The sequence below is a fragment of the Oncorhynchus masou genome, chromosome 22 (assembly GCF_036934945.1).
Source record: "Oncorhynchus masou masou isolate Uvic2021 chromosome 22, UVic_Omas_1.1, whole genome shotgun sequence".
NCBI classification, from domain to species: Eukaryota; Metazoa; Chordata; class Actinopteri; order Salmoniformes; family Salmonidae; genus Oncorhynchus; species Oncorhynchus masou.
Window position 1 is genome coordinate 48,618,144 of NC_088233.1, and position 27,133 is coordinate 48,645,276.

The 27,133-nt window shown below is 42.9% G+C and overlaps 1 long non-coding RNA gene across 2 annotated transcripts in view; it reads left to right on the plus strand.

The window, feature by feature from the left end:
• The first annotated feature begins 2,635 nt into the window (after positions 1 to 2,635).
• The window catches only part of LOC135509622 (uncharacterized), a 30,732-nt gene continuing 6,234 nt past the window's right edge, over positions 2,636 to 27,133 (plus strand). The window contains exons 1-5 of one of the 2 annotated variants that reach the window (XR_010450954.1): positions 2,636 to 3,120; positions 4,672 to 4,746; positions 6,878 to 6,895; positions 15,200 to 15,383; positions 21,576 to 21,675. This is a non-coding gene — a long non-coding RNA (uncharacterized LOC135509622). Of the gene's footprint in view, positions 3,121 to 4,505; positions 4,747 to 6,877; positions 6,896 to 15,199; positions 15,384 to 21,575; positions 21,676 to 27,133 lie in introns of those variants that run through there. The other variant, XR_010450953.1, reaches the window with a different exon arrangement.

Below are 27,133 nucleotides of genomic sequence, written 5' to 3' on the forward strand. Positions count from 1 at the left end.
CCCCCCACCCCCCACCCCCTGGTAAAAAAAAAAAAAAAAAAAAAAAAACATTGTCAGTTTCCTAGAACGACTATGCGTCTCCCAATACGAGATGGAATGGAAACCCGAAGGCAGATGGGAGGGACAGCAAACAAATGAAAAGCAGCCGTGTATACACACCGTCACATGTGGGAGACGCGGGGGCCACCCATAAGGCAAATGTTTTGGATAGCTTTTTTTTATAATGTCAATGGAAACCATGTATTATTGACATACTTTAAAATCCAACCGTTTTTAGATGGCGGCCGTATTTACATTTATTTATCAAGTCATGCTTCCGTTATGATGGCGAGAGACTTTAAACGGGAGGTGCGGTGACTGGTTTGTTTATGTTTTCATAGAGGAGGACAGCACTCTGTTTCCATGGTCGGTGGTTCTTCGTCATCTCCTGAATCGTTCTCTCCAGACAGCCTTGGCTCTGAACCCTGAGTGCTGCTGCTGCTTGGCTCCTGATGGTTCCCGATGACGTCTTATGATCCATCTCTGCTCGTTGGCCCCCTATCACACATCAAGTCTTCCCTCGAGCTCTGGAAAGGCAAGGATGACGAAACATTTGCTTTACGCCAAAACACTCATATAGGCCTGTCACCCTTGGTAATGTTCTCTTAGATTTCATGATATAGGCCTAATGCAAGTAAATAAAAACACCGCGTATCATATCTGAAATGTGTTTTTATTACTTCATGTAATTCTCCATGTTTGAGTATTGACCGTTTATCGGCCTTGGCTGTATAGCCTATTAGTTCATATTTTACTTGACAATGTCATACAATGAATCCTTTGCTTTAGGCTAAGGAAAATCTCATTCGCCCCAATGATTTCATCTCAAACAAATTGGTTCCACACAAGTCTTTAAATCGCGGAGCTATCATATCCCATTGAAGTAGGCCAAGTCTGCTCTACCCCTTAGCGTGTCAGCACCGGACCGAGTCGCTCATAGCCTTCCACCCAGATATAAAGTAATGGGTGACCCATAGGCACGATTCTCTTGGCAACTCTACGAAATATGATCCTGTAGGTCACGTCTAAAGGGTGATGTGTAACATTCTGCGGGATCCGAAATGTGCTGATCTCTACTCCCTGCGGGCAGAGGATGAAATGATAAAGGAGCGAAATGAGTGACACTTGGCGGGTACCTCACACTCTTGAAGTGAGATGTATGACTACGTCCCAGAAAGCACCCTGTACCCAAGTGCACTGCACCCAAGTGCACTGCTTTTAACCAGGGCCCACTTGGTGATACTTGAAAGTTTTCAGACACTCCTGAGGTGAGGCGTATGACTACGTCACAATAGCATCACATTCCCTACGTAGTGCATTCATTTTGACCTGGGCCCATAGGGCTCTGGTTAAAAGTAGTCCTCTGTGTAGGGAATAGGATGCCTTTTGGGACGTACAATGTGACTTTCCAATGTTCATATTTCGCTAATATCAGCCTATTTGTAGTTTGGTTAGATCATAATTATTTACAGGTTGTTGTGTAGGGTATGCTCATGTGGCGAATGGTTACGTATTAAAGTGATACAGTAGCCTTACTGGAGCCGGGATTTACCGTTTGTCTCAACACGCACAGGAGCCGAGCGTTGGACAGCGCCACCTCGCCTTTCTAGGGCGCCACCTCAATATAGACGTTAGCGGTCGTGCAGTAAGTAGCCTGTAACAATTTGTCTGTAACAAAACTGTTAAGAACAACATAATAATGGTGCAAATTCTCACTATGATATAATTATTTTAGTTAACAAATTCCCAGGTTTTTCAAAAATCCTGTTTGGAAGATTCCTTGGAAGTTATCGGAATTTTGCAACCCTTGGGCAAACTAAGTCAGAAACGTTGGCAGGTAGGGGGGATGGGGCTTCCAGGTTTTTACTTGACAAGCTGCAGTCTGGATGAGATTAAGAACCCTGCCTCCCCGACACGATCTGAGAGAGAATCACAGAATGACGTCACGTTGGTGAATGAATTGCAGCTAAGTAATATCTATAATGTATATCTATGGTATATAATCTCAACGAAAAGCTATATGCGAATGTGTTTTGTAGTTTGCTTTTAGATTATACATCCCATCAACAAAGGCTCCCCTACTTTATATACAGATGTGACGCCCAGCTCAGCTCTCATAAAGACAGCAGCAACCTGTAGTACGTCAGTCTTTGAGGCGACTTGTTCTTGTGTGTAGGCTGTAGTCTGTCTGGTAAACCCGCCTGCAGGCCTGCCTTGCCTACCTGTCTCCTGGGTCTGAGTTGCCTTGCAGCACGAAGGATTAAAAAGGGTTCAATGGAAACGTAAACCACCCAACATTTACCCCATTTCTCTCACCTTCACCCCTTGCCGCTCATTTCGCCCCTCTCCCCTTGCCAGCTGAATTCATTCGATACTTTTTTTTTGAAAGTCAGTCTTTCTCAGGGATATGCCTACCTAATGACGCAATGACGTCAATGCAGGTCAATAGCACACTGGCGAAGCGGACTGGCGGGCTGAGGCTACCTTGTGGCTGCGTGTGAACTAATTTAGTTGTCTCCCAATACACGGGAACGAGTCTCCGCGGTAAGGTTGCCCATGGTATAGCCATTTTCAGAAAGATTGCCCATTGATAGACTATCATTCCCTTCACACTAAACTTCGTTCTTTGACTCAATTGCTGTGAGAGCTGGTTGGACCTGGTCGTATTAACACTGTGAATGGAGCGGGAGATAAGTCGATCTGCATCACAATATCACATGTTGCACGGATCATTCATACTTCCCTGCTCCCTAGTCATTCACATGTATTGCGGTGCGCATCGCATAGCCTATGATGATGATTAAAATTACCCCGATTTTTGGCGGGCTTCTTTCATCAGTTGGTTTTCGCGCTTTACTCGGTGTTCCCGTCCGCGCTCTGTTCCTGAATAAGAACAACACCAGATATGTTCGCCCCAGATAGAGAACTGAAAGGACGCGCACGGCGTGACCCCCTTTCGCCGTCCTGCTTTGGGCTCCGACCTAGAACTCTTTCCCTTTCTTTGTCTCAAAAAGCATCTCATTCAGACGAAGCCCTTTTTGTAGACTACTCGAGCACAAACAGACAAGACTTCTCACACAGGTAAGCGCTTTCTTTTGTACCAGAGGGAATCGTGACTACCCCAGAGGTGCGGGAAGTTGTCTCTTTTAACCCTGGCAATCAGGGTAGCCTACTACACGCAGTTATGATGAGACTTTAGTTCAGCATAATCTTGAAGCATGCTATTTTATGTAGCCTTTGCACTGATATCCTACATGGACAGATGTTTTAGCCTAGGCTCCAAAGCCTTATATTTGATGCATCTGAACACATGCATGTGCAAAAACGTTATTGTTATCGTTTAGGCTATGATAACTAACACTGTGGCTATATGGACGGTGGATATGTTGTTCAGAGTTACTGTGAGTTCTGCACTTTGGGAGAGATCCGCAATAAACACTGTGAGTCGTAGACCGTGCGGGCTGAGCTAATGCGTAGGCGTATTCACGTGCCGGGGTTCCTCCGCTTAGCCCGCTACTCTGCTGGGATGCCTAGTAACAGAGAGCATGGCACATAGCCTATAGCTGTCCATGGCAGCTCCGCACACGGTGCATAATAGACAAAGCTGTAAAGTTGATTCAGGAGCTAAGAGGTATGCACTTTTTGTAGGCTACGCTACTACACTTTGATAATACGGTCAGTGAGCACTTGTTGTATATCCCGCTGATGCAAGTCATCCAAATTACATAGACGGGGTTATTTGACCGTTTAGTTTACCTTAGAAGTTGCGTAGGTCGGTCACAGATTATTTTGTTGACCCCCTTTGCCTTGTAGCATGTGGAAAAAAAAGTATTCGAGCAATTATTTAGCTAGACTGTATGCGTGTCCTAAAGGCAAATGAAAAGGACGTGTAAGTCTTGTTATGATGACAAAGAAACAACTAACTTGCAATTGGTCAATATAGGCTATAGGTCTACTCGCTTATGGACACGCATGAGATAATGAAGAAGACATACGCAGTAAACTATATGGTGCAGGAGCTCCGTGCAACGCAAAGCCTTTGCGCCGCTTAACTTCTCAGACCCATGGTCAGCGTCACCTTGTTGCTAATAACCACTGTCGGGCAGTACGTTAGTGCGTCCCGCTTAACTTTTCAGAACCACGGTCAGCGCTACGGTGCCGCCATTCTCACATCGGTTCTTGACAAAGTGCTTTGTTTGCGCCGTTTTACCTTTTCAGCACCATGGACAGCGTCACCGTGCTAAGGGAGGTGAATTGAAATAGCTTTTAAAACCCATATAGGAACACAAACTGAAAAGTTGAACAACGTGTTATTAACTAGGCGTCACGTGGCTCCAACTGAAATGAACATTGAGTGTAGATAACTTCAGGAAGAAGGCAGATAAAAAAAACGCCATATGAAATGTCTGGGATAACAATTTTCAACATAGGGCGTTTCCAAGATTTGAAGAAGAATAGCTCAACACACAAAAATGTGATCTTAGGTATTTTAGGCAAACGTTTGACTATACACCTGGGCTGGCGCATTGATAAGATCCTGTAAAAATAGATTTCTATGCAGTATACATCATTCAAAGAGTACAGTTCCTTAAGGGAGGAGCTAGCCTGCATAAATTTGTTTTCTTTCTTCAGGGCTTTGTACCATAACTTTGGTGTCAATTGTGTGAGGAGTAGGGGTGGGAGACTGTATTCTTACAGCTGTCTCAGGTAAGAAAAGTGTGTGTGTGTGTGTGTGTGTGTGTGTGTGTGTGTGTGTGTGTGTGTGTGTGTGTGTGTGTGTGTGTGTGTGTGTGTGTGTGTGTGTGTGTGTGTGTGTGTGTGTGCGTGCTGTGGTCCGTCGTCAGCTGGTTGCTTTGGATAACCAACAAGCAGGACACGTCACGCCCCCACCGTGCATTGTCTGGCATTTGGCGGGTGGCCGGGTCGGGCAGCGCTCAGAGTCAGGGAATCACTGGTTCTTCAAAAACAAATTCTCCAGCTGACATTTTCATTAAACCGAGAGAAAGGTCCATTGCAACTAGTAGAAGTCCATTCTCCAGAGGGGGGATTGGAAGGAGAGGTCTCGGGCTGAGTGTGGCGACATCGTGCGGCGAACTCAGAGCGCTTCACTGATAGACCCGCTCATTGATATTTGTTGCTGGTTCACTGATTGAAAGATTGCAGCTGCAGCAAAGACGGCTGAAAGACAGAGAGATGGAAGAGATGAGGGAAGGTGGAAACTTCAAACAACATTACAGATGGCATAGAGTACTGTTCAACAGTTTAGAGAACAAAGGATAACTGTAATAGTCGTTTATGATCATAATGTTTCTCGTTAGGAATTACATTTCTACAGCTATCCAAAAGCCCCATCTCACCTCACCCCTCGCGCTTAGTGTCAGGGGCTGCCCTAACTTGCACTCCACAGCGGGGTAAAACCTGCAGCATCAAGTGGACATACAGTATTTGCTTGTATTATAATAATACAAGCCAATACGCGATATAAATAGCATCTACAGCTGCGACAGGGGCAACCCTTTTTTAAATCTGAGATGATTTTTTTTGGTCTCGTGACTTTCCACGCGGGATGCTGGCAGGACGTCAGGATGAACCCGGGAGAGGAGAGTAAGGGAAGGAATTATAGGGGATGTAGATTGTAGAGAGAGGTGTGTGTGTGTGTATGGGGGGGGGGGGGGAGATACGAGAGAGACTATTTAGAGCGAGAGTGACTATTTATGTCTAGGGTGTGTGTATAGGTTGTATCCGTCGTATTGGTGTGCTTGTGCTTGCGCTGACGATGCAGTGGGTGAGCGAGTCTGGCGCGTGGGTACGGGCAGCGGCGAACAGAGGAGCCAGTTCACGTAGAGATCGCATTGTTATTCTCACTAGCTCGGCTAGAATGTTTGCCTAGAAAATACACGGATGGGAACCAAGCCTCAAGACTACAGTTCATACCAATCCAGTCGACGAGAAAAGCGCATGATAAACAGTGGAGGGGGAGATTGAGAGAAGGAGATTCCAGAATTGTTCATTCATACTAAGGAGCTATATGAGACGCATAGGCTGTTTCCCCATACCATTTTATTCTCCAAACCAAAAGCAGCGTCTTTAATCAGGCGCTGTAGGCCATATCTGTAAAGTGGGGAGAATCTAAACGTGACGTCAATGCCTAGTAACTGACGCAGCCCCTCACAAAAAAATGACGGCTTTTATTCTCTCTGGTCAGCAAGCTTTTAATTATTCGTTGTTGTTTTTTTTTAAGCAAAAACCACTGGGATAACGTGGGGTTATCCCTGTTATGTGAAGGTACCTATTCCATTTCGTATGTAGACTATTTTGTGAATTGCAAACCAACCAACAGCTGCGTAGGGAATTGTTCAGCGAAAGTTGCATGGAGACACACGAGCGAGAAGGCTTCGAAGAGCTGAGCGAGAGCACGGCGCAGTCAAATATCGAACATAATAATATATGAAAAGAAAGAGTGAGAGAGATATTAGTGGAGTAAAGTACTGTGCTTTGAGATACGGGGAGGGGGCTCTTGTGCAGAGTTGGAGAGGCAAAATAATGTACATTACATGCACTACACGTAACGTCCCTGAGCGATGCCTTTGTGAGTGTTTTTCCCCCTTACTGCCACCTAAAAATAGCAGCAGGGTTTGATCGTGCGCCAGAAATAGACGGAGGGTATCACTTGTATAAAAAGGAAGGCGACCCTGAAAACTTGGACGTGTCATGATTTAGGCTATATTAACCATGGACTGAATATTTGGTCATATCCAATTTAATTTGCCTCTGTTTCTGTAAAACATGTTCATGTATGAATTCTAAATGCATTTGATTTTTCTTTCCCTCGTTTCAGCAAGTGGTCCCTGCTACGGTAAGTGATACTTTGCACGTGCAATGTTTATTAATTCAATGTAGTTTCTCTGTGTGTCATTTTTGCATGTTCCGGTGCGTGTCTGCTGTCGTGTCTTGTCGTGCTTCCCATCACATTTAGCTCACAGTGCAGTAACAGAAAAATGCCACCATTCCTGGTCTTGACTTGGATACATCGGCATGTTTTTGTAGTTTTTTTGACAACATTCAAATTAAACCATCCACCTTTCTCTAAAGAAAGGGAATCGCCGCAATGGTAAATAAGTGAAAACTCCTTTGTTTGTTGGCGCTGTTGAGTCTCTTTTCACATCTCATTCCTCCCGCAAAAACCATACGCTTGCAAGGGAAAACCCTTCTCTAATTAATGACCGCTAAATGGGCACTAATTTGTCCTTATTTTTTTTAAAAAAAAGAGGAGGCATAAAGACAGGAATGGAGAAGGAAGAGGGGAGGGGGGTTGAAAAGGAAGAAAACGAGCACCTAGGAAAGGGGGAGCAGCAGTATCCCGAAACGTTGCACGTACTTGGGGGAAACCCGGTCGCTGTCCAACAGTAATGGTGCTGAAAATACATTGAATGGCACTGGGGAGCGTTCCGTGATTCACCAAACCATAGGCAAGCGCTTTAAGAGAGAAAATTGTCTTGAATATGACAAAAAAACTATGTGATTTCAATGAATGATAGCTCACGGAGCGTTATCGGAGTCTGAGTCCTTTACTTCAGGGGTAATACCTGAAACTACCGATTTCCCGCCTGCGTCGTTTGAACAGTTTTACCAGATGATGTACAGGCACAGACAGGGAGGCTATAGGCAGATAGACTTGGATTACCCTTCTGCCCACGTCATCCATTTATATCGTCAGTGTATTTGGCTATACCGTATGCTATGATCGATTGTATTTATTTCAATGTAAAACCATCATCTGCAGCATCCCCAGTCATTTTGTTCCTTTGCATAAAGCAATGTGAAAGTTTTCATATGGCTTAACTAACTACTGCTGGCCAAACCGCCAATCACCATACGCGTTTCATTGCTGCTGTTCGGCTATGCAGCTTTTGAATCGGATATGGATGACTTCATGACAAGTACAACCTCGTTGGGAAGAGATGGGAGGCAGCGCTCTTCTCTACGTGTACAAAACATTAGGAACACCTTTCTAATATTGAGTGGCACTCCCTTTTGACCTCAGAACATCCTAAATTCGTCGGGGCATGGACTCTACAAGGTTTCGAAAGCGTTCCACAGGGTTGCTGGCCCATGTTGACTACAGTTTTCCCCACAGTTGTGTCAAGTTGGCTGGATGTCCTTTGGGTGGTTGACCATTCTTGATACACATGGGAAACTGTTCAGCGTGAAAAACCCAGCAGCGTTGCAATTCTTGACGCACTCAAATCAGTGCGCCTGGTACCTATTACCATACGTTGTTCAAAGGCACTTAAATATTTTGTCTTGCCCATTCACCTTTTGAATGGCACACATACACAATCCATGTCTCAGTTGTCTCAACGCTTAATAATCATTATTTAACCTGTCTCCTCCCCTTCATCTACACTGATTGAAGTGGATTTAACAAGTGACATCAATAAGGGATCATAGCTTTCACCTGGATTCACCTGGTCAGACTGCCATGGAAAGAACACGTGTTCCTAATGTTTTGTGTGTGTGTGTGTGTGTGTGTGGGATGGTTCCACAACAAGATATTGGGCTGCCAAATGGGAAAGAAATTACCCATCCAATTACGATAGTGTCATCCCTCTGAGCACAGACACCAGTTCGACGTCTAGTTTTGATTTACATTTGGTTGAGTTGTCAACTAACGTGAATTCAACGTCAAATCAACAAACAATTTCATCATGACATTGGATTTAGGTTAGAAGTTGGGTGAAAAAAAGACGAAATGCCCTTACATTGACGATTTATTGAAAATCCAATTACTTTTCCACGTTAATTAAACGTCATCACATAGATTGTCTGTGTTGAAATGACGTGGAAACAACGTTGATTCAACCAGTTTTGCCCAGTGGGATGTCGAGGCAATCAGAGCCAACTTAGTGATAATGTATAAAATAAAGTAAGCAACGACTCGCATGTCAAAATGTCGAATCGAATTCAAACAACGCTCGTATCTGCCTGCAGTTTCGTTCACGCCACACAATAATCATGCTCACTCACTCATAGCTACAGTCCTCGCACGACTTTTGTCCACAAGTCTATATATAGCGTTCTTTTCGCCGCGGGAGAAGAGTTGCAGTACACGACATCCACGTTGTCATAAAAAATAAATCTTCAATGGCTGGCTCGTGTTGTGATAGATTGTGGAACCATTCACCTGCTATATTACCTCCACCTTTCAAAAAAACTCCGCTTTTTAGCCTTCCTTTTGCCAAACGAAGCACCAGATAGGGCCAGATCCCCTTCCTTCAATAATTAAATGCCGGGGCCGTGTAATTTCAGTGGAAACAACACGGATTTTTGAGTCGTGACTGCTAAAGTGAGTAATGCGCGCCTTGGCTGCGTCAGGAGAGGCAGTCACTGTGCAGTGCAGACTGAAGGAGGGGAGGGGTGTGTGTGTGTGTGTGTGGGGGGGGGTTCGTGACTGACTGTAGAGACGGTCGCAAATGAAAAGACCACCCAATAAAAATCCACAACAGGACGACAAATGGGGATTGGGAAACGTTTTTTTTTAAATACATTTGCATTGCTGTCCCCTGAATACTACTTCGTTCCTTTACCTTGCTTTACTGATCCTTGCACCAACTTGAATGCAGGAGAAGAGTTACAAGGATAGTGGGGGTGGAAGGAGAAGGAGGGAAAGAGGAGGAGGAGGGGGGGTGGGGTTGGTTTGGGATAAAAACGAGACACATATTGAGGAGGGAGGATCCAGATATAGCTCGTGAACCCGACCTCCTACTCGGTACAGTAACTTGTCCAGTTCCAGGGGGGAGTAGGTATACCGGGCCTCCTGTGGTATTTCTCTCTCCAAAACAATGATGGGGTCTAAAAACACTGACTAAATAACCTCAAGGGTAAGTAGACTTCTACTATTCTGTAGCTTTTCCCCGATTCATCTTAATTGATGAAGTTTATTAAAGGTTGTTTAACTATTGGTGTGTGCAGAGTTTGATAATTGGGCTGGGTGACTATTGTTCTCATTGACTGTTATCACTATCACTCTAGTGTTTTGTTCCGACTCCTGCTAATGCTACTGTGTAGGTGCCTTTTAATTGTCGTTCTGCATTGCATGTATTGCAATATATTGCGCTGTAATTCGGTATCTTTGACACGTGGCACTTTGACAACAAGTGTGTTCCGAGACCCCCCGTGTCGTCACTATTGGTGGTATCCTCCAGTGAACTCTCGCTGGTCATGCAATAAAATCGCTTCAGATGCTTGTCATGTTGTTGTTATCGCGTGGACGAGGCACCGCGCTTTCCCACGATTGGTTTACATGCGTTCAGGGGGCCGTATTTATATTAGCGTTTCAAAATGGTTCATGTCCAGCCTATAGACAATTGTATTAACATGACGGGTTGTAATGCAGTAAGGATTTAACCAGCGAACCTGTTGTCGTTTATTCTTTCGTCATTTTAATCTCAATATAATTCATTGTGATCTGATATGTGTATCTCCCACATGCATAGCCGTAGCCAAGCTGCAATACATGCACAACTCGAGAATCAATCGATATAATAAATCCACCCAAATGTTCTGTGCACATAACCCTATTCGCTCGCATTTATCAAGTCACTTTTGCCAGCTAGAACACAATTTGGTTTCCCTTTTTTTTTTTTTTTTTTTTTTAAAAGGGGGGCCCCTATATGAGCAAGACACGGATTGGTCGATGACGAGTTTTCGTTTGCTCCAATAAGGTCCCTCGCTGCTCTATATTTATTGCTAGCAGATTACTGCTTGCTCCCGCCTTACCCAGACGGTTCGAGCGGTGAGAGCGAGCTAGTTCTCCAGGAGACTTCATAAACGAGGGGAATATGTTTTTTTGTATATATGTATACATATCTATAGAACCATAATAACAACTAAAACAGTGCTGCTTCCGATGCTCGGAGCCTAAATGACCACACTGTCTTAAACATTTGTGCATTTAGACCAAATTATATTCGAAAGAGAGAGGGAGTGAGAGGGAGTAGGAAGAATTTCGAGGGGAGGTCGGGGATAAATTCAACTCCAGAGAAGCAATGCGATTTAGGACCATGGACAGCGGTAGAAAGCAGTAGCGTTGGCATTCGTATGTAGCTTCGATTGGAAACCCTATTTCTCGCCTCGTAGTGTGTGATTGAGTAGAAGACACACAATTGCCTCGGGTTGCCGATGGCTGAATGGACCCAATCCGGGATTGGCGATGGAAGCGATCTTTCTTGATGTCACTTTCTTAAGCCTCATGGACTCTCGACAGGACGTAGAGGCAGAAGCCGATCAGTCCTTCGCGAATCTTTTTGCGGTCTGGGCTTGCTGTACATAACTAACAAGCTGGGAAGCCCTTACCCCAAAAAGCATTTGCGGAGGGCGCATTCGCCGAGTCATATCGCAAGACGTCTTGCAAGCACGCTTCGTGGATTCAATTTTTATTTTATTTTTCCTCTTGCTTTTTCACATGCTAATTTTACTACAATTATTATTCATACTATTTTCATACTTATTTTTATTCAGATTTTAGTATTGATATAATTGTTAAGTGCTAATTGTAATTTATTTTGTATGTGTTTGTATCGTCAGGCTTAGGTCCCATTTCTAAACTTTGGTATGTCTCCCAACCCCTGGGATACTTAAGATTTCTCAGCTCCAGAGTTTCCGAAAATGTTTTGGACTCAACTTGGAGTAATGTGATACCAATCAGTCCAAATAGCGCCCCACCCCCCAAATCCACACGATCGGTGCATAGTTCCCTCAGCATTACACAGAACGCCCTGCTGATGAATAAATCTGGGACCCAAATGGTACCCTATTCCCTATATAGTGTACTATTATTGCATTATATAGGTAATATGATATAATTTGAGACGCAGAATAAGTCTAAACAAAGGGACACCCTCGGAATGAACAAGTTGCACGTGGGGAAAGAGTGATTCCATTCAGAGACGGTGGGAGGATGGAAGGGGAGGAGGAGGGGTGTGGGAACTTGCACCTCTCTGCCCTGCGTGCACTTGGGAAATACAACATTTATTTAAATGTTCCAATCTCCAAATAGTTAAGTGTGGCGGGAATTGAACACGCACACACGCACACACACTTGAATATATGAGACATGACCATGCAGCGAGAGCGTGTGAATGTGTGAGAGAGAGAACGAGCCGTGCTGTGTGTGCGGCCGTTCTCTAAGACAAGCAGAGAGACTGAAATGCTTTATTCAGCCTGCTGTCTCTTTCTCTCTCTTCCTTTCTCTTTCTCTCTCTCTCTCACCCGCACACACGCACACGTTTTTCTCCCTAATGTTATGATATAGCCTATTCACCCTCGAGCATCGCCCACCATTACCCCTTTCATCAAACTTAAAGCATAGAGCACGTCCTTCTATATTTGGCCCACGTAAGAGGAAAAAAAATGATTCGGAACACTAATTTGATCAGTTGACGAACTCCGACATATTCCTCGAGTTTGTTTCCAAAAGCACGGAGTGTCGTTCGTGTCCATCAGGCTTGTGCACATAAGCAAAACCATGAAAACAGAGCTCCCAGTTTTTGACTCCTTGTCCAGTTCGATAGAATAAAATAGTGCAGTGATGACACAATTAGATTTACACCCGAAAAGAAAAGTTAAAAAGCATAGCTATACCGGTAGCTTAATGATACTATGTTGCCCTATACTACAGTCAGTGAACAGTGGGACAGTGAAGCATTTTGTATTCTTCTGGCTATGAACTCTAGCACTTTTTATTTGAAGCGGTACAATGACTATAAGGATGAAGTATCAGCTATGATTTGAGGGAATTTCTATCCATAAAGGGTGAACCGTTTAGAAATTACAGCACTTTTTGTGCATAGTCCCCCCATTTTAGGGGACCAAAAGTATTTGGACAAATTCACTTAGGCCTACATGTGTATTAAATAATTCAAATGTTTCGTATTTGGTCCAATATTCCTAGGACGCAATGATTACATCAAGCTGTCACTGTACCAATTTGTTGGATGCATTTGCAGTTTTTTTGGTGATTCAGATTATGTTGTGCCCAATAGAAATGAATGGTAAATAATGTATTGTGACATTTTGCAGTCATTTTTATTACAAATAAGAATGGAATATGTTTGTAAACACTATGATGCTACTATTACTGATAGTCACGAATGAATAAAAGTGACTGCAAAATGACACAATACATTATTTACCATTCATTTCTATTGGGCACAAAATAATCTGAAACACCACCAAAACAAACAGCAAATGCATCCAACAAGTGTGTAGAGTCACAAGCTTGGTGTAATCATTACGTGCTAGGAATAAGGGACCAAATACTAAACGTTTGACTACCTTAATACACATACAAGTGAATTTGTCCTAATACTTTTGGTGCCCTATAATGGGGGGCTATGAAAAAAAGTACTATAATTTCGAACTAAAAATACCTTCAAATTAAAGCTGACAGTCTGTACTGTTTGATTTCAAATACAAACTTTTGGAGTATAGAGACAAAATAAGAAAAATGCTTCACTGTCCCAATAATTACGGAGACTACTGTATATTGTCCCTGAGTTTAGGGTATACCCGGCCATTAGCACCAGTGCAACCGTTTCAGGGGCATTTACATGAATGTGGGAATAGTATTTGCTTCTTTAATTAAATACATTTGGCTACTAATCCCTACAGTCAGGTGTTTGCTATAGCATTGCAATCCTGGGCATAACTGCTCACTTACGGTGACCGCTGGCGTAAATGTTGGTCACGTGGACATAGTTGCTATTCAAAGTGAGAAAAATCGATAATCAAAAGAATAAATCAAATGAAAACAAACGATTAAAACCACGATGAGGGCCCTGTTATAAGCTGCCCTTAGAAATATAACGTATCAGTGATTCTGCCAGGAAAGAAAATATAAATATATGTATATGTATGTGTGTGTGTTTTATTGTCACATACACGATTGTAAAGTGACTGTGGTAAAAAATAGTGCGTGCAGTTCGCTTAGGCTACAGAAGTCATTGCGGTCTACTTCTCCTCTCGGGGTGAATGACATATCTCATTGGCTTTATCAATGGACAAGCATCTCTGACCTATAGCGACATGCATACAAACTCAGCTGAAGCTTAGAGTGTAACATTCCAATATATAAGATGTGGGATTTCCACCCTGTGATTATCTCTGGAGGTCAAAGGTTGTTTTGTTTTGTTTTGCTAGGTAAATAAAGGCGGGTTAACTCAAAATAATGATAAAGACAGCAGAATTGTTTCGTGTAGGGGAGTCCCAACTTGCATAACCTTTACACCCGCGTAACTGTTAAGCACCATGGACAGTGTCATTTCGCGGCGATGTTAGCACAGTGCACTCCACTCCGTCCCTTCAACTTTTCAGCACCACGGACAGCGTCACGGGCCTTTGTTATTGATCAGCCCAATTTCAGTGGCGTCACACTCGGTCACTCTGCAGCTCAAGTTAGTCAAGTCTCTAAATAATCATCATCAATTAAGGTTCATGTCACCTTTTGGCACTCAGGTTGAGGAGACAGCTGACAATTCACTAATGCTGTAAAAACCCTCAACACCCCGTGACTAAAGAGTAACAAGTAGTCATAGGTCTATAGTAGAAAGCAGCATACAATGGTTAAAACTTGACAGTGGAGACAAAACCACTGTTTTGCATGGTATTGTATGGGTGCTGTAACGTGCATTTCCGATAAGTAAAGCCACCTATTGCTTGTTTTTGTATTTGGACACAACTGCATGTAATAAATGCCAATGCCATAGCCCAAATATAGATGTCTTGTTCTGTAGATTTTTTGTTGTTGCGTGGTGCAGTATGGATGGACAAAGCCTAGGCCTAACTATGCATACTTTTATTCTCTAACAATTGTTAAAAGGTGTCTCGGAAGAGATTCGAACTAGATGTGGGCAAACGACAAGGCTACGTTTACATGTTTTAAAACCTTTCGAGTCAGTCATTTGAATTAGTGTGATTTGAGGATGTTTCAGTGGGCGTCGGTGACGTAGGGCCGTCATTCCCGCTCCACATCTTTTCGAAGACTCTGTATTTGTTCGCACGGGACGCCCCTCTTCCACCCAATTATGTAGTACACTTTTAATGGCAATGCTCTATCAATCTTACAGACATAATGATGCCTCTGTCTTTTTGTTTTCTGCAGGTGAGGGAAGAAGTAGTTACGATAACTTGACCGTGAAGGGCTCGAGCGCCATGTGACATCCTGGCCAGAAACGTCGACTCGATTGAGATTTCATCATCTCCATTGAGAAAGGGAGCCGGCCTATCACCCGTGGACCACTAAAATCACCACCTCTTGGTCCTTCCTCTCTCGTGTTCAGCGCAAGGTAATTGTTAACCCGAGAGTGTTAACAGAGGCAACTGGAAAGATGACGTCAAACAAAAATCACTTCCCTTTGAAATTGCATTTTCACCGCTGCGCACGTGAGCAGAAGTTGACCACCCATTAATTTGGCATCAAGATGGCCAATCATTGCAGTCCTTTGTTAGAAACATACTTTATAGATTTAACAGACGTCAATGCAACAAAGACACTTGTTTTTGTCGAGGTTTGACCTCTTCCTGTGCATGTGTGAGGGTCGGCAATATATGCCTCATTTGACTGGTCTGTAGGCATGTGTAGGACTATTTATAGCTTCCATATAGGCCTGTCTGACTCTACTTTAAAAAAATAATAATAGTGTTTTGGTGGGTAATGTGTGTTAGTACTGTGTTCTACATCATGGAAACAAAACAAAACATATATTCTATATATCTCTCTGTCTACCACACAACGTTTATGGGTCAATTGCATTACATGTTTATTCAGTTAGTGAATATCACTGAAAATAAGAAGGACATGTATTGAGTCATGAGAAGGAGGGCCAATGAGGGGATGCATGAGAGGTGCAGGGTGAAGTTGCTCCTAGACACTGGTCTTGGGTCAGTCGTGCATTTCCCCCCACGGGCCCTAGATCTTCACCGAGGGGAAACGTCAGTCTCGAAATGATATCTTGGACCTACACACTTGATTGACATGTATGAAAAGTGTATTTCTGAAGAGTTTGCTTTGCAATGTTTTTTTTAAGTGCGTTTCTCTGACGGCTTGCACCATGCCATTAGCATGGTAGGATGTCTGAACCCAGAGATAACGCGAAGGAGAGGAGAGGTGGAACTGTGGGCTTTGTTAAGGAATAGCAAGTCTATAGTGGAGCAACAGTTGCGCCAAAATAATAGTCGTGGGTTTGCCTCCCAAATACCATCATATTCCCTATTACTTTTTGACCAGGGCCTATAGGGCTCTATGAGGAATTGTGCACCATTTGGGATACACCATTTGATAACTGGTTATGATCATAAATCCAGTTTGAAATCTGGTCAAAATGTTGGTCAATCAAGCACTTCTAGCGTCAGACTTATTGACCTGCACGGAGGACTAAATTCAGTAGAATACAGTGTAGTTCACCAAATACAGTGCACATGTAGTTATGTGGAAAGGTGTGGAAAATGGTGACCATGCAACTCCCGTCTTTGTTCAGAGCGTGACAAGCAGAACTCTTCAATGTTCAGACTTCTTTGGGGAATTCGCTTCATTTTGAACACTTGTCTCCAGATGTTTCCCAGAAAGCAAAATTGTTGCTATGACGTCTTTTACGGTCAGTTTCTATGGCTGGTTGTAAAATCATTTTGTAAGTGTATTTTTAACAACCAGAAAAATACACCTTTTTCTGCTTGTATTCTGATTATCTGACTAGATATCAACCCATATATGAAGTCTTTCCCATGAAGCCTTGATTTTGTCATGAAAAGTCTTTACCTGTTTTTTGTAATCTGGTTTATATAACGTCTTCTCCACCAGACAACCAGTTTACAACAAGAAAACAACGTTATCAAGACGTCATGTGTCAAATTATGCTCACTGGGTTTGTTCATTTATGACTACTAAGGTTTAGGTCTCAAAGAGTGTGAGTTTGTGGTAAAACCTCTAGCTGGGCTTATCAAGGTGTGTCCCTCAAAATATACCGGTTAATAGTGAGATTTGTATGACTAGTACAGTATTTGTTATTCAGGATGCATTTTCCTATTGTCTCTGTGAGAGATATGTGACGTTAGGAATCAGTATGTATGGGTTTAGGAAACAGTCAGGTTGAACAATGCCTTCTTGAGCTTCCTGTTATTGCGAAAAGCACAAACCATTCAAGGATATTTAGAACGTTTAACCTTTGTCACTGATTCAGTGTGTTCATTGTGCAAGAGAGATGAATAGGGCCTATCAAATGCAAAAAAAAAAATGAAATGAGCACACAATCAAAAACTTCCAAAAATGATGCCTCCATTTTGTTTTAGCCTAAACTACAATAGACCAGAACTTGTAACAAAACCAATTGCTAAAAATACTCTTGAATGAATCAGTCATTTAATATATTGTTGCATTTTCCATCTAGGACATAAAGGACCTCTTTCTATATTCAATACAACCGTATAGGTCACAACATCTAGAAATACCTGTTTTTGTCCTCCAGATGCCTGATTTGTTAGCCAAAAGGGGTGAGGCGACTGTCTAGCCATCTAAACAGAGATAAGAATGGGGACCTCTCCTCTTGAATGGAAGAACGTCATCACTCAGTTCTGTCGTGACTCGTATCATTACAAAGCTTCTTCTTCTTTTTTTCCCTCATTCCAAATGTCTTTGTTTATTTTTAGGGGAAACGTGTTCTGCTCACATGAACATAAGGTATGCATACGTACATGTAGATGCGCACGCACGCACTCACACACTCACTCACGCACGCACGCACGCACGCACACACTCACACACTCACTCACTCACTCACTCACTCACTCACTCACTCACTCACTCACTCACTCACGCACGCACGCACTCACTCACTCACTCACTCACTCACTCACTCACTCACTCACTCACTCACTCACTCACTCACTCACTCACTCACTCACTCACTCACATACACACATACACATATACACACACACACATACACACATACACACACACACACACACACACACACTGTAGCTGGGCTTTAATACACAAAGGACTACACAGCCTCTGTGCTGTGGGCCACACAGATATTTAGTAGAGTCAAAGGCTTTAGGTCCTGTTCTTTGTGGTTGTAATTATTGAAGTTTAATACCAGTCTCATTAATGGGAAGAACTCAACCCTTGTAAGATGATAGTCACTTGTGTCCATTTATTTGTAAAGGATGTTGTATTGTGTGTGTGTGTGTGTGTGTGTGTGTGTGGGGGGGGGGTCTAGCAAGTGAATGCTTTTTTTTTCAGGAGATGGTTACATATTGCATACTTGTGAAGCCAATCAGCGTTTGAATGGAATGGACCACTTTTGGACAGGAGAGAACAGTGGGGCTTCCTCTTAACACATGATGGAGACCTGTTAACTTCTCAGTTAAGCTATAGTTAAAGTTCCCTTGAATACAAAAGAGCACAGTGGGTTATAGACTGGACAGGAGGGTATTCTACCTCTGAACAGGTACAATCAACAGGTAGTGCCAAGACAAAATTGTCCTCAAACTAGTTTTCTTTCCAAGCCGCAGGACACTGAATGGACATCCATCTACTCATTGATTGTGATTTGGCCAAGGCTTCAAGACGTGATTTTTTTTTAATGTCCATATTAGTCAATGACCCATCTCTTTTGACTTGAGTGGTGTTGAACCTCATAGTTCCTCACTTCCTCTTTAGGCCTTCCTAGATTTATTTCTAGAGATTCTCTCAGTGGGGAGTGGCTGCACCTGAAACAGTCGGTGTCCATCGTCATGTGGTGCTGAACTTTGGGATGCCAATTCCGTTGCTGTCCGTCGCTGTTCTCTCCTTTCCCTTCCTCTCTTCTTTTCTGTACTTGTCTCTCTCTCTCTCTCTCTCTCTCTCTCTCTCTCTCTTCCCCTCTTTCTCTCGCTCTCACCGCTTCTTTCTCCCTTGTTCTCTCTCTCTCTTTCCCTCTTTCTCTCGCTCTCACCGATTCTTGCTCCCTCGTTCTCTCTCTCTCTCAATCTCTTTCTGTCTCTCGCTCTTTCTTTTTCAAGTTCATCAGTCGTATGTACAGTCGTGGCCAAAAGTTTTGAGAATGATACAAGTATTAATTATCACAAAGTCTGCTGCCTCAGTTTGTATGATGGCAATTTGCATATACTCCAGAAAGTTATGAAGAGTGATTAGATGAATTGCAATTAATTGCAAAGTCCGTCTTTGCCATGCAAATGAACTGAATCCCCCCAAAACATTTCCACTGCATTTCAGCCCTGCCATAAAAGGACCAGCTGACATCATGTCAGTTATTCTCTCGTTAACACAGGTGTGAGTGTTGATGAGGACAAGGCTGGAGATCTCTGTCATACTGATTGAGTTCGAATAACATACTGCAAGCTTCAAAAGGAGGGTGGTGCTTGGAATCATTGTTCTTCCTCTGTCAACCATGGTTACCTGCAAGGAAACACGTGCCATCATCATTACTTTGCACAAAAAGGGCTTCACAGGCAAGGATATTACTGCCAGTAAGATTGTACCTAAATCAACCATTTATCGGATTATCAAGAACTTCAAGGAGAGCGGTTCAATTGTTGTGAAGAAGGCTTCAGGGCACCCAAGAAAGTCCAGCAAGCGCTAGGACCGTCTCCTAAAGTTGATTCAGCTGTGGGATCGGGGCACCACCACTACAGGGCTTGCTCAGGAATTGCAGCAGGCATGTGTGAGTGCATCTGCACGCAAAGTGAGGCGAAGACTTTTGGAGGATGGCCTGCTGTCAAGAAGGGCAGCAAAGAAGCTACTTCTCTCCAGGAAAAACATCAGGGACAGACTGATATTCTGCTAAAGGTACAGGGTTTGGACTGCTAAGGACTGGGGTAAAGTCATTTTCTCTGATGAATCCCCTTTTCGATTGTTTGGGGCATCCGGAAAAAAGTCCTGTGTCATGCCAACAGTAAAGCATCCTGAGACTATTCATGTGTGGGGTTGCTTCTCAGCCAAGGGAATGGGCTCACTCACAATTTTGCCTTAGAACACAGCCATGAAGAAAGAATGGTACCAACACATCCTCCGAGAGCAACTTCTCCCAACCATCCAGGAACAGTTTGGTGACAAACAATGCCTTTTCCTTGCCATAAGGCAAAAGTGATAACTAAGTGGCTTGGGGAACAAAACATTGATATTTTGGGTCCATGGCCAGGAAACGTCCCAGACCTTAATCCCATTGAGAACTTGTGGTCAATCCTCAAGAGGCGTGTGGACAAACAAAACCCCACAAATTCTGACAAACTCCAAGCATTGATCATGCAAGAATGGGCTGCAATCAGTCAGAATGTGGCCCAGAAGTTAATTGACAGCATGCCAGGGCGGATTGCATAGGTCTTGAAAAAGAAGGGCAAATATTGACTCTTTGCATCAACTTCATGTAATTGTCAATAAAAGCCTTTGACACTTATGAAATGCTTGTAATTATACTTCACTATTCCACTGACAAAAATATCTAAAGACACTGAAGCAGCAAACTTTCTGGAAATTAATATTTGTGTCATTCTCAAATCTTTTGGCCACGACTATAGAGGATACACATGGTGTACACCGTCCAACGGAATGCTTACATGCAGGTTCCTTTTCAACAATGCAACAATAATAATACATAATAAAAGATAAGAATACTAACATAAAGTAAATGGCTCAGTAGAATATAATAAACATTTTAGCATATGTATAATACAGGAAGAAACCATTTATAGTCCAATATTTACACATGTATCAGGGAAGGGGAGATTGAGGGGCAAGTGTTTAAATTGTGCATTATTAGCAATAATATATATGTCACGAACCTCGCCGAAGATGGTGCCTCTTCCTCTTCGGGCGGTGCTCGGCGGTCGTCGTCGCCGGCCTATTAGCTGCCATCGATTCCCTTTCCGTTTGTTTTGGTTATTGGGTAATTGGGTACACCTGTTTTGTGTTAGGGTTTGTTTGTAGGCTATTTAAGGGCACTAGGCCCGCTGGGTATTTGTGCGGGCTTGTTTCTTGTTACTCTGTTTGGATGGTGTTATTTTGTTTGTGTCTTTATTCTCCGGACTATTTTGTCCTGTTGTTTGGACTGAGAACTTGTACACGCCCTGTGTGTTGGCGTGACCGGATTTGTTGCGCCGGTGAATAAAATTGACAAAACGACTCTGAACCCTGCTCTCTGCGCCTGATTCCACCCACCACTTCTAGTTTATCGTAACAATATAAGAGTCTTGTAGCAGCAGTTGTGATGTTTGTGTGTGTAGCATGAATGTGTGTGTGTGTCCGTGTGGGCGTGAGTGAATGAGTGAGCGCTTGTGTGCTAAGGTGTGGAGAACCAGAGCAGGTGGTCAGTCCAGTTCAAGTGTTCAGCAGTCTGATGGCTTGTAGGTAGAAACTGTCTCTGAGCCTGCTGTTATTCTGTCTTCTTTTCTTCCCCTCTCTCCCCCTTTCTTTCTCCTTCTCATCCTGTCTTCATCTTTCACATTTTCCCCCTCTTTCTCTTTTTCTTCCCTCTTGCCAGGGCCTTCCTGACTGTGTGACAGAGGGAGTCCTGAGTGACGCCGTAAATGACTCTACGATGCCTTACTGCCCCCACCTCTTCCCGACTGCTTCTGATTAAGGTATGATCATTATAGCCACACACACATTTCAAAGACTTACAAAAAGTCCCAAAAAATGAAGCCCTTTCCCTCAAATGTTGCTGTTCTGAAACGGACAAATAGGAGGGTTGTATTTTGCAGAAGGAGAGTTATTTGTACTGTTCCATACCTTGCAACTTAACGTATCTTAGATGATGCCCCAGTGTAGGTTCCAATCATTTTGCAATGCAACTGTGCTCGCTGCCATCAGTGAAAAGGTTCCACCCAAAACAAGATCCCTGTTTCTAGTACTCTTACAATGCAGCACGGCGGCACGGACTATTACTGTTACACTTGCGGTGTTGGCGAAGCTACTGTGAAAATACCATTTACCAAGCTACACTGCTTCTTGGAAAATTATCATATTTGAATCTGAAACGTCATGGAGTAAAAATTGCAAGGGCAGATCACTTTGAGGTCATACGTTAACAGAATGTGCCTATTAAGGGAGAATTGGGAAGGTCTGATGCTGAAAAAGAAAGGAAATGCTTGCCGACATCAGTCCTATTTTCTTTTCTTTTTGCAAAAAAAGTAGTGTGTAGTTCCAGTAGTTCGCTACACTGCTGCGTGGCAAAAAAAAGAGTTAATAACTACTGAAAACAATACCAAAAGTTGAATTTAGTTAATAAACTACCACCAAGCTACTTCAAAATGCAGTTAGTAGTTCACTACTCCTCCACACTGTACACTTGTCACCTGGTTGAGTGAGTGTGAAAGCACTCAATCATGATCCACTTCCTGTGTGTGCCCAGCCTATACTGAACCTGTGTTCATTTGGCACCAAAGGGAAGACAATAGACTGAAAGATGGGAGGGACTACCTGAGGTGTATTAATTAGTCCTACACCGTAGCAAAACGTTTTTTCAACGGGAATGCTTTTGCAATAAAAACAAATGTTTTCAGCTTAGGTTCCATTTGGTTCCTTGTGAATACACCCTTGGATTCTTCCAAATAGCAAAAGCTCATTCTTGTTTTCTGTCGCAGACAGTTATGAGCTAAAATGAAGACGTCACGTCGTTTCACATTATCCATGCATATGCTAGGGTGGTTGATAGTTGGTTTGGTGGAAAGTGAGTCAAACTAAAACACGGGGCACTTTTCTGTACCAGGCTGGCAGCTGCCATCCACCCGGCCTTCCCCTCCATCTCTCCCTTTCTCTCTCACATCTCTGACGGAAGGAGAGGTGCCCGTCGTTGTAAGGCGGTTGTGGAAAATGGGGCAGGCTGAGGGATGACTCAGCCTCCTGGAGGAGGGGGGGTACTTTGGGAGGGGGGTTAGGGGTTAACTCTAACCCTCTATGGAGCCTCTGACATAGATGGATCTGACACACACTCACACGTGGACACAGAAGTGAATGTCTTGACTTTCACACACACACACACGCAGGCTCAGAAACTTACATATGCCGGGCATACGCACATTCATTTGTAAGTTCTCAGTTATGACGACGCCCCTTATGTTCGCACACGATGACTCACTCTATCACTCACACACTTTCTCTCTCTTGGACACACACACACACACACACACACACACACACACACACACACACACACACACACACACACACACACACACACACACACACACACACACACACACACACACACACACACACACACACACACACACACACACACACACACAGAGACACAATGAGGTTCAAAACAGAACATATTTATCCATTCTGATTTGAGTATAGTTTAAGTATTCATTGCTGCAGAAATACATTTATAGCAAAACAAATCACTAAATGATATCTAATCTATAGAGTAATATTTCTAAGAAGACAACTGTATTGAAAATAACCATTTAAGAGAGTGCTTAATTGAAAGAATTACATTGTTCTGTCACCTTTTTGGGGGAAATTTCACTTCAACATAAACAATGTTAGTTATGAATTTGACCAGTGCTACAGAAGATATTGCCCAAATACTTGCCCAAAATATTTCCCAAAATCAAGTATCTTGATTTATACTGTAGATGTGTAATTCCTTTTCAAGTTTGCAGTGTTATGTTTTCATTTTCCAAAACAGAAAGAAAAATACTCATGATCTTTGACTTACTTTTATTACTAAAGGGTTTTGTGGTATTAAAATACAGTTATGTAACCTCAGTTGAGAAGTACTATGTATCACATCACAGTAAATTGAGACGACAAACATGTGTGTGATATGGACTCGTTGAAATCACAAGAAAATGAGCAACCAGCTGTTTCTCGTGCTCTTATAAGGAAATATGTCATAATAAAAAGCGACCTGAAAATGACCAATTATTTCTCAAAGGTTTGAGAGCTTTTATTTAAGTACATCATTTCATTGGATACAATAAATGTACAATTGAATCACAGATTAAATTTTTTTTTTTTTTTTTGGAAACAGGATCAAATTCAAGACTGACCATTGAAGCTGAAATAGTATATCTAGTATATCTAAAATCTATCAAAGACAATTGTTCTGAAAGAATATCTATCGAAGACAATTGTTCTGACAGAAAATAATACATTGTAGAAGTTTAGAAGGGTTTTTAACCATTGCAGTGGTTGTTGAAATTGGTTTCCATTGTATCTTTGTGCTCAACCAATATCAAGAGTGTATTTCTTTATTGCTAGTCTGTATATACAGCATGATAACACAAAGAAATGTGGTCAACATTGTTGCAGTAATAGTCATGTGCAAAACACTGTAGATTACAGCATTATTCAACCTGCAATTAGTCCATAGCTGAAGCTAACAAAGCAAACTGTCCTTTTCCAAAAAAACGCATTTACCTTTTCTCTCGGCCACCAAAAAAAACATGTTACTTTTTCTCTTTCACTGAGCTTGACAAGTTCTGTTGCAGCCGTAGGAATAATCGTTATTACTGGGCAGGTTTGTACACTTGTCCAAACAAGTCGTCTTAGTTACTCCTGGATCCTGTGTGTGTGTGTTAGGCCTGTACAGAACGCATGACACCCCAACAGATGCATCATTTAGAGTGAGTGTATGTGTCTGTCTGTGAAGGTGGTGTCAAAGCAGTATATCAATGCTCTTACCATTCCACCGCGAACAGATCAACGTAGTTTTGTTCAAAAGTCAAGTAAGCGTCTGTTTCTACAAAACCAGCATGTACAGAGGTGCGACGAGATGCAAATAAATGAGATGAGAATAGAGGCAAATATAGAGAGGACAAAACACAACGGAAATGCAAGCGAAAGGAGAAACAAATGAGTTGGGGAAGATTTTAGATTCCGAGAGGCGAGGGAAGAAAAGACAATTGGATGCGAAGGAAGGTTTGGGGGAGGATAAATATTTGACTAAGGTAAACTACCAATGAAGCAAATGATCGCCGTTAGTTTTGTTTTCCCTTCTATAAAAGATAACAGTATAGATGCAAACTCTTAGGGCCGGTTTCCCGGACAGATTAAGCCAAGTCCTGGACTAAACGATATCAATGGAGATTCTTCTAAGAATATTTTTTGCTTTTAATTATCCAGGAATAGGCTTAATCTCAGTCTGGGAAATAGTACATTTGCCTTTTAGTCTCCAGAAACAGAGAAAGAAACGCTGAATGTCAAAGTCCTGTTTTTTTGTTGTTGTACTTTTTTAAAACAAAGACACAGACATGAGTGACAGGTATTCTGACTGGAAGCTGTTTCTGGAAAGTAGCTTGTAAACTAAAAACAAAAGGGGACATACATTTTTTAGGAGGCCAAAGGTAAATTGGAGCTGTAAACAATTTCAATTAACGGTGTGTGTGATGAGTGTGTGATGAGTGTGTGATGAGTGTGATGAGTGTGATGAGTGTGTGATGAGTGTGTGTGTGTGATGTGTGTGATGAGTGTGTGTGCGTGTGTGTGTGTTATGTGTGTGATGAGTGTGTGTGTGTGTGATGAGTGTGTGATGAGTGTGTGTGTGTGTGTGATGTGTGTGTGTGTGTGATGTGTGTGTGTGTGTGATGAGTGTGTGTGTGTGATGTGTGTGTGTGATGAGTGTGTGTGTGTGTGTGTGTGATGTGTGTGTGTGTGTGTGAGTGTGTGTGATGAGTGTGTGTGTGTGTGTGTGATGAGTGTGTGTGTGTGATGAGTGTGTGATGAGTGTGTGTGATGAGTGTGTGTGTGTGTGTGATGAGTGTGTGTGTGTGTGATGATGTGTGTGTGTGTGATGAGTGTGTGTGATGAGTGTGTGTGTGTGTGTGTGATGAGTGTGTGTGTGTGATGAGTGTGTGTGTGATGTGTGTGATGAGTGTGTGTGCGTGTGTGTGTGTTATGTGTGTGATGAGTGTGTGTGTGATGTGTGTGTGATGAGTGTGTGTGTGTGTGTGTGAGTGTGTGTGTGTGTGTGTGTGATGAGTGTGTGTGTGTGTGTGTGATGAGTGTGTGTGACGAGTGTGTGTGTGTGTGTGTGTGTGTGTGTGTGTGTGTGTGTGTGTGTGTGTGTGTGTGTGTGTGTGTGTGTGTGTGTGTGTGTGTGTGTGTGTGATGAGTGTGTGTGTGTGTGTGTGATGAGTGTGTGTGTGTGTGATGAGTGTGTGTGTGTGTGATGAGTGTGTGTGTGTGATGAGTGTGTGTGTGTGATGAGTGTGTGTGTGATGTGTGTGATGAGTGTGTGTGCGTGTGTGTGTGTTATGTGTGTGATGAGTGTGTGTATGTGTGTGTGATGAGTGTGTGTGTGTGACGTGTGTGTGTGATGTGTGTGTGATGAGTGTGTGTGTGTGTGTGTGTGTGTGACGTGTGTGTGTGTGTGTGTGTGTGTGTGTGTGTGTGTGTGTGTGTGTGTGTGTGTGTGTGATGTGTGTGTGTGTGTGTGTGTGTGTGTGTGTGTGTGTGTGTGTGTGTGTGTGTGTGTGATGAGTGTGTCTGTGTGATGAGTGTGTGTGATGAGTGTGTGTGTGTGTGTGTGTGTGATGAGTGTGTGTGTGTGTGTGTGTGATGAGTGTGTGTGTGTGATGAGTGTGTGTGTGTGATGAGTGTGTGTGTGTGTGATGAGTGTGTGTGTGTGATGAGTGTGTGTGTGATGTGTGTGATGAGTGTGTGTGCTTGGACTGGCCCGAAGGTGTCTGCTCTCACCAGATGGATGTGGTCGCCCGTAAACTATACCAGAGTGTGTCTGTGCAGTCACCGGGTTATTCTACACTTGCAAACTTGTTAGAGGAACTAATCACGGCCACCTGGTCAGGTTAGCATAGGGCTAAATGTGCCAGGTTACGTAATAGGAATCGCTACCATGTCGCATTTTATCACGTCCAACTATGTCAACAAACAATAATACTTTTGACAAACTTAAAGCCTTGTTACTTTGGTTTGAAGAATGACAAACTTCTTGGAACGTGGAAAGTACAGTGTGTTAAAAAGAGGGGCGTTCCTTTTTAAAGCTGTTGGTATAGTGAAACAAATAGCAATAATTTCACTGATATAGAACGTTTTATCCAGTCTCACTGTACCTTATATTGTGGTATGGGG